At 37.0% G+C, this 8,897-nt stretch overlaps 1 pseudogene across 1 annotated transcript; it reads left to right on the forward strand.

The window, feature by feature from the left end:
- Positions 1–310: 310 nt before the first annotated feature.
- Positions 311–2,488, forward strand: LOC143602058 (putative GPI-anchored protein At4g28100 pseudogene; annotated as a pseudogene). The gene is made up of 2 exons (XR_013147761.1): positions 311–946; positions 2,059–2,488. The product of XR_013147761.1 is annotated as a putative GPI-anchored protein At4g28100 pseudogene (transcript).
- Positions 2,489–8,897: the final 6,409 nt, after the last annotated feature.

Here is an 8,897-nt window from a genome sequence, read left to right on the forward strand (position 1 = left end):
AAAGTATCCGACATTACTTAGTTGGTTGTTAAAAAAAAAAAGAAAAAAAAAGAATGTAAGATTGGGAGTGAATGTTGATAGAAAAAAGGATAACAAGAAATAAATATCTGACAAAGACAAATAAAAAAAGATAATACAAACATCAATAATCAAAAAACAACTTATATTTACAAAACCACCCCTTCAACTTTTCATTCATCTCTCAAAATTACCCTATCTCTAAATACACAACCAGATAAAGCAACCTCACTTTCTTATCCACTCTTTAATGTTACTCATCCTCACCAACACCCACTAACCCACCCATACAATGAACTACTTACCTTTATTCTCATTTCTCATTCTCCTCCTGCCCATTCTGCCCGCACTGCCCACTACCCAACCAATTCAACAACCTTTCCTCCCAACCCCATCGCCACCGGGCACCACCATCCCGGCCTTCCCGGAACAAGCGGACGACTCAGGATGCCCCTTAGATCTCCCCACAGACCTCTTCAAAAACGTCAAGTCCGCTTGCACTGGGAAGCACGGGTCCGGTGAGCTTAGACGGTCAAGGTGTTGCCCGGTGCTGGCGGCGTGGCTGTACTCGGCCTACTCCGCAACGGCACTGGGCAACACCATGAAACAAACGCAGCAAACGACGTCTTCGTCGACGTACTACGACCTTCCTCTCCTCCCTAATGACTCCGAGACGTGCATCGATAGCCTCGAGAACCGTCTCAGGAGTCATGGAATAGAGCTGAGGAGAGTGAACGAGTCATGCGACGTCGTTTACTGCGAATGTGGTGTCAGGTTGCACCAGCTGTCATGTCCCGAAGCGTTTTCGGTTAATTCTGTTGGAAATAGCGTTGTAAGGAAGTTAGAGAAGGATTGCCTGAACAATGTGGCTGTTAATGGGTTCCCGGGTCTTAATGGGTGCTCCAAATGCTTGAAAACTCTACATTTGGTTAGTTTAATTAGCTTACTTTTGCATCACATTAATTTTAGTGCTTTCATGTTAGGGTTCTTGTTTATGCTTTACTTCCCTTTGGTAGAGTCTTTATCGTGCTCGTGAAAGGAAAGTCATTGTTACCACGCGCCACATACGCGCGTGCAATGCAAACAGAGCTTTTTTTTATATATTTTTTATTAAATGTTTTGCTATTTTAGTTATTAAATATCTTGGATTTCTCAAATGTAGTCGTAAATACAATCTTTATTTGCAATATTTTTGTGGGCATGGGTGGCTCAACGAAGGAACCTGCAATTTTTGTGATCTCCGATTCAATCTTGAGGGCGTTTGTGTTTTACCACCAATGGGCTTTTGGGTGGGTGGGCTTTTCCGGAACTGGAGATAACTTTGAGGCGCTTAAGGGCTTCGTACGGTTGGGTTTGACCAATTGGCAGTGGCTTTCTTTTGCCATTGGGTCACCCAGTACGGAGTACCTAGGCATTTATGTTTGTTTGGCCGTTCAAAAGATAAACAAAAAAATCTTGGCTTTTAAAAGCAAGAAGGTGCAAAAAAAAAAAAATAAAAAGAAAAACGTGTGGGTTTAAAACTGAAACAAAACATCTAAGTTTTGTATGCGAGGCGCAAAGTTTTTTGTATAAACTTTCTTATGTGTCTCATAAGTTTTGGCATCGCTTACACAAAATTTAGCTATATGTAAGCTTAATATATGATTTAATATATAAATAACATATATGTACATAGTAAAAAGCGAATGTATACCATTTAGATGTATAAAAACGCTTGGTGTTCAAAAGGCATGCCTCAGCCGGCCTCAACCATTTTTGAGAGTGCTTCGCCTGCCTTGGGTTGTTTATCAGTTCGCTTCGCACGCCTCAGATGTGTTTTTTTGGATAGTGTGCGTCTTTAGGTAGTCAAAAGCAATGGGCCTTGTGTTTGGGTGTGTGGGCGTCCAAGCGTGCTTTTTTAAACCAAGATAAATACAGAAAAATCGTCTAGATATTTAGGCAATTAAACCTTTTACAAGGTGATCTATATATCTATGTGATTAACCTTGCAGGTAACTTTTTACAAGGTGATCTTTATATTTATGTAATTTATATATGCAGCTTAACAAGGGTGATAAAAACAAATCAGAGGAGAGAAGCAATAAAATGCACAACGAAGATTGTGAGCTGATGGGTCTGACCTGGCTTCTGGCGAAGAACAGGTCAGCATACATACACACAGTTTCTGCTGTTTTGAGGGCCACAATGGATGGCGATACCAATTCTGAGTCATGCACACTCAACAGTGATGGAATGCCGTTAGCCGTTGATTCTTATGAAATCAACGGTTCTCCATCATCATCTACTATATTCAATTCACCCCTCACTCTTTGTTTACTTTTGATTCTAATGCTTTATGTCTCATTTCACCAAGTTTTTGATAGCATGTAGGCTATAATGGGGATCTTGTGTTCAATTCTATGTATTTGTTATTAGGTTTGTTCATGGAAATGTAATTCTTTCTTGTATTTTCCTTCCTTTTCGTTTTACAAGTATGATATTATGTCAAATTACCCTGTGATTAATAGCCGTGTAGGTTCGAATATGGAATTTCGTGAAGTAATTGTATATATATTTATAAGGCAGTCTTTAACACGAGCATTGGTGGAATGGCGATCCTACACTATAAGTGTATAGGGTCAATTATATCCTGTAAAAAAAAATTTTTAGTGGTATATGTATGTAAATCCCATTTGACCTTTATAAAATTTTGACACCGGCCATTTTTATTCCTCGTGAAAATTTTTTCTGGGTCTGCCAATGACACAAGGAGGGTAGCACGTGCCATTCAATAATGCTAATGTGTATTTTTTTTTATGGTAATTTAATACGTTGAGAGAGATGTATGTGTTGTGGGTATTTAAAGATGTTGAAAGAAGTCTTGTAAGTTGTAACTTCACTTGAAGCAAGTGGATCCTCGTTCCTTTCATCGTAAGTCATATTGATTGTGGAGGCAGTGTGTCCCTTAAATCTTAAGAATGAAAAAATGTCTGAAAGCAATGAAAATAAAACCCGAAACATTCGAACATGTTAGGTATGGATATGGTATATATCTGAATATAGCTTTAGTAAATTTTACAAACTGGACAAGTATGAGATTAGACGCATGCCTGATTATCCAAACTAGTTACATGTATATATTATCATAATATAAACTATATTAAACATTGTGATTTTGAAACTATTGATATTAATTATAGTGGTATGATTGAGTATTAATATTCTAATTCAGTGTTGAAGCTGTTTTTATAATCGAATTTTTAGTAAAGGACAACCTAATGAATAATTATTAAATACGGGTTACAAATGGATATAGTTGAGTGGAGATTGAGTAACAGATAACCGACAAGTATGATGTTATGATACCAACGAGAAATGGTTATAATCGGATATGAAATTATGATTAATATAAAACATTTCATACCCGGCTCATTGGCATTCCTCTTAAACGAACATACAGAATGTTTTCACAATTATTCCATATGCGATTTAGGTTTGAAGGGAAAGATTGTTACTCACACTCTAGGAAATTTTGTGTCAAATACAATTAAAAATTTTAGTAAATTTGGTTTCATTTCAAAGGAAAAGCTATTTCTTTAGATGAATTGAATTAGATTCAAACCAACATATATGAGTGGTTATGTTTGGAGAGGACAAAAGGATAAGATGCATGAGGGACAACTGTCATTGTTTGTGTATACACATATAAATATTGTGTGATGGGAAATGTGAGGGGTGCTCATAAAACATTTAATATGCAAGACGCATTTAATATGCACTCGTGATTGTCATTTGTATGTTTATTTCATGAATTAGGCTTGAGAATCCAAAGTCTAGGTATTCAAATCCGGCCTTCTTATGTGCCTACGGTATATACATACATAACATTACGTAGAGGTTTATTGGATTTTAATAATCCTTACTAATTGATATTGGCCGATAATAATCCCTATTCATTTTATCACCACTGGCGGTCCCAAATCTAAAAAAGTTGCCCCCCAATGGTCTCCCGTTAAAAATGACTTAACGACGTTATACTTTTTTCGGAATTTCAAACTAATGTTTTAGGGCTTTTGATCGGAAGGAGGATACGAGTCGATTGACGTAAAACTTCGTTTGAAACGGTGCTCCAAAATGATGAAACAATACTTCAATTTGGATGTTTGAACTTACAATTAAGAAAAATCAAGTTATCCGGATCACCGTTTCGAGCTAAGTTTTACATCAATCTACTCGTATTCTCCTTCCGATCAAAAACCCTAAAACATTAGTTTGAAATTCGGAAAAAAGAATAACGCCGTTAAGTCATTTTTAACGGCGGACCATTGGGGGCCAACTTTTTTAAATTTGAGACCGCCAGTGGTGATAAAATGAATAGGGATTATTATCAGCTAATACCAGTCAATAGGGATTATTAAAATCCAATAAACTTTACGTAAAAACACATCATAGGCGAGAAATTCTCATGATCCAACTTGGAATCTCTACTTTTTTGGACTTGAACCAAAGATCTTTCAATTTTTTAAATAAGGTCTTTTGAGTGTCACACTTCAACCACTTGAGTTAGAGATAATTAACACAAATGGCATATTAATAATAATATGTTGAGAATGAAGAAGAGTATAATACATTTTTACCTACAAATTATCTATTATCTAATATATATAAATGTTAACTTTGGTACCGTTAAGTTGCCATTGGGCCCATTGGCGGCACCTGACTTGTCCATAGTAATTTATTTTTAACGGAAGCCGACCGAACAACGGCACCTTACTTGTCCATAGCAATATGTTTTTTTTTTGTTTCGGTACTGACTGAACGGCAATTTTTATTGGGCTATATTTATGGTTTATGCTTTACTTTTGGGCTTAGTTGGGCTATTATATGTAAACCGAAATCTAAAGATTTAGGTGGGCTTTAGTTTGTTTTGGGCCTAGGTTGGTAGTCTATATATATGGTGTATGTAAAACATTTTAGGGTTGGTCATCGAAGTTGTTTGTTCATTGTCATTCAACCGTGTAAGTTGTTAAGGGCTTAAGGACCCGACGTATAATATACGTGTGTTTTGAAGCGTCTTCGTTGTTTTACTGGTGTTCTTGGTTGTTTCTATAGAATCGGCTTAGTGATTAGTTTCCGTCTAATCACTGAGTTTCCTGATATCATATTGAAAGATCCGCCATGGGACTTACAATTGGTATCAGAGCCTATTGACCTATTCTAGGCTCGGTTGAAGGTGATATCAAGGATTCCACCGGTGACTTTCGGGTGTGTTCGTGGTTGAAGATTTCTGGATCTTGAAGAATTGTTCTTCGTGTTCTACGGGTCCTTGAGATTTTTCTAGGAAAGGATTTGAGTTAATCTTTGAATTAAATTCAAATCCCTTCATTCTCGGGATTTGATTCTATCTTTAAGATTACCAAATCAAGAACCTTTCTTATTCTCGGGATTTGACTAAATTTTCAAGACTTCCATATCAAGATTCTTGATAGTTTTCGGCTAAGATTTGAAGGTTTTCGGGAAAGGATTTGGGCTAATCTTTGAGTTTAATTCAAATCCCTTTATTCTCGGGATTTGACCAAATCTTCAAAGATCACCATATCTTGAGCTTTTAATAGCTCTCGGTGGCTTTATTGTGTTCTCGGGAAGATCTTTGAGTTATTGGGTAGATTTGATAGTTCTCGGTCAATTATCAAAGTTCTCGGCCACTGTTTAAGGTTCTCGGTCAAGTTTCAAGTGTTCTCGGTTACTACTCAAGTGTTCTCAGGCTACTGTTTCAAGTGGGCTTCTGACTCATTGGGCCAGTCATCTGAGGGTTGTTCATGGCCTTCACTTCAACCAAATCCTCTGAGGTAAGTCCTGTATTATGCTCCCAATCATGTATTGATAAAGTAGGACTGTATAAAATTCACAATAGTAATATGATTAGAGAAATTGAGGGAATTAAATATGAAAATGCTACCCTTAAAAACTGGAAAAGGCATTGGAAGAGAAAATAGAGGCACAGCAGAAAGACTTTTCAAAACTCCAATCTGATTTCATTGTAAAATGCTGTCACCACCTTGATGCTAAAAAGAAAATTTCTGAACTAATCGCCGAGTTAGATGCATCTAGGTTGGAGATAGCTAAATTAACAAATAAATTTGAAAATGCTGAATTTAACTTTAAGAAGTTTGATGTCTCTAGCGCTGTCGTAGAGTCAATGATAGAAAAACAGTTAAAATGGAAGGAGAATAAGGGTGTGGGTCTTGGGTACAACATGGTCCCCCTTCATATAATGATAACTACACTGGTCTTCCTCTTACCAAAGAAGATGAAGAAAATGAAAAATGCATGCAGTATGGTAAGCCGACTGCAATTGGCAAGGGTGCTGTTGGTTCAGTCAAAGCTACTGAATCAACATCTGGGGTGAACGATACTAATGTGTTTACTTCACGTGCAGATGAAGTGATAATTGAGGATTGGACTGATGAGGATGATGACTCACCTATTAATTCTCATGTTCCTACGAATTTGCTTGTTTTGAATACTGTTGATACAAATGTTTGCGTGAGCTCTGTTTTAAAAACAAAAGACAACCGTATGGTTGATTTTTCTAAAACTTCTGAAAGCATTGATCTGCTTTCTAATAAACTTGATAAAAACAAGAATTTGCATAAATATTCATCATCTAAGTTTGTTAAAGAAGGAGGTTCATGTACTTGTAATTATGGAAAACCCAATGCTAAGTCCACAGCGAGATAAACAAGCTCACACAACAGAGCAAGACCGAGAATCGGCTATAACGATTTTTTTGTTAAAAGGCAAACCTGTTTTAATTGTGGCATTCCCGGTCACATTGCTAGAAATTGTTCACGTCTCCCGTATGTTCCATATTACAGACGCCATCAGAGGACTATGCCTCAAAATACCTACAGAAACTTTCATTCATATAAAATGAGGTATTATAAGGCAAAGCCCTTTGACGGCAATTGGAGGAGAGACGAAGCTCACAGGTCAGGTTCTCATCAGACCAAGTCTAAGCCCATTGTGACTCAAAAGCGGAAGGGAAACACGGTCTTGGTTCCAAGACCAAAATGGGCTCTTGAACCGAGAACGCTTAACCGGTCAAAGTCAAATGTGTCTTTCGTCCGCAAACCAGAGATAAAATCAACCGTTTATACAAATCATAAAGTTTTAAAACCTAAATACAAATGGTTGCCTAAATCTCTGGTGACCAAGTCATCAAAACCTTCCTGTTCAATCTTCGATAATCAGGAATACATGTCATAGCAATCCGTGACACGTTTGAATAAGTCAGGTCTACCCAGAACGACCATGGACTGGGTACCTAAAACTAACTAATCTCGCACATCGTGCAGGCACAACTATGGAGGAATATCATCAAACGGTGGTATGCTTATAGTGGCTGTTCCAGGCACATGACAGGAGACATCTCTCAACTGAGCGACATTCAAATTTTTAATGGAGTGTATGTTTCCTTTGCGGGAGGGGAGAAGGGAAAGATTACACAGAAGAGTACTGTATGTAATGGTGTTCTTAAGTTTGGGATGTCAATTTTTGGGGGATCGACTCATTTCATGGCAATGCAAGAAACAACAAACGATGTCCAAATCCACTGCTGAGGTTGAGTATGTTGTTGTTTTCACCTGCTATTCTCAGGTTATCTGGATGCAACATCAATTGCTGGATTACGGTTTGAAATTTCTTGATACTCCTATTTTTTGTGATAATGATGTTGCGATTTCCATTGTTAAAAACTCGGTCCAACACTCTAAAACCAAGCACATAGATATTAAAATTCATTTTATTCGTGACTATTACGACCGGAAGCTAATTCATCTTGAACAGGTCCACACTGATAATAATGTGGCGAACCTATTTACGAAACCGATCGGAACAGCCAAATTTAATGTGCTTGTAGGGTTTCTTAAGATGCTGTGTTTCAATGACTAAGTATTTTTTAGGTTAAATTTGTACATAAATATTATATGATTCTATCATAATTTTTGTACAAATTTAGAGGGAGAAAAAGAAAAATACAAAAAGAGTGTGTGTGTGTGTTCTAATTAAATTTTAAAAATTCTTTCGCTTAAAATCATGTCGGTTACTCAAGTTCATGGGACATATCTTTATGTTTGGTCCCGTTGTCAATCCTTGACGTACGGGATAGCCATTAACTTAAGGACCGAAAGCGACCAGGGCGACTGAATAGAAAAATGTATATAATGTTTTTATTTTAATCATCTGATTTTAAGTACTTTCACTGAAAATTATGTCGGTTACCTAAGTTTGAAGGACATGTATTAATATATGTTTGGTCCTATTGTCTACATGTAGACATAAATGATAGCCATTTACCTGAAAACTGAAAGTGACTGGGGTGACTGAATCTAAAGTTGTCTTCTAAGTTATCATTTGGGAAGTGATATTATTATTCAGCTAAAGCTTACTATAAGCTTAAAATATTTTCAAATGAAAATTGATCCAACCTTTGAGAAATGATAGATAAATTGATTATGTATGCCTAACGTGTGAAGTTATTAGGCTAAAAAGACTCTTGATTAGTCATTGATGGTGTATGGTAGCTTTCCATGATAAGTAAAAGTTTGAAGTGATATAAACTAAATCTGCTAAACTTATTATGGAGAGTCATTTTGAAGATACTTTGCATGTCTCTAAATACATCTCTCCTAACGATAGGCAGAAAAGTAATTACTAGGGGTGGCAAATGGGTTGGGTTGGGTCGAAACGGGTCATGGGTCGAAACGGGTTAAGGTCAAAAGGTTTGGGTCAGAACGGGTCCGGGTCGGAACGGGTCAAGGTCGGAACGGGTCAAAACGGGTTGGATCGGTTTTTTTTTTTTTTTTTAAGAACGAGGGTAAAGGCGCAAATGTTTAAGT

This window comes from Bidens hawaiensis, unplaced genomic scaffold (assembly GCF_021521415.1).
Source record: "Bidens hawaiensis isolate Kalapana, Puna unplaced genomic scaffold, B.hawaiensis_p1.1 tig00001960_1, whole genome shotgun sequence".
NCBI lineage: Eukaryota > Viridiplantae > Streptophyta > Magnoliopsida > Asterales > Asteraceae > Bidens > Bidens hawaiensis.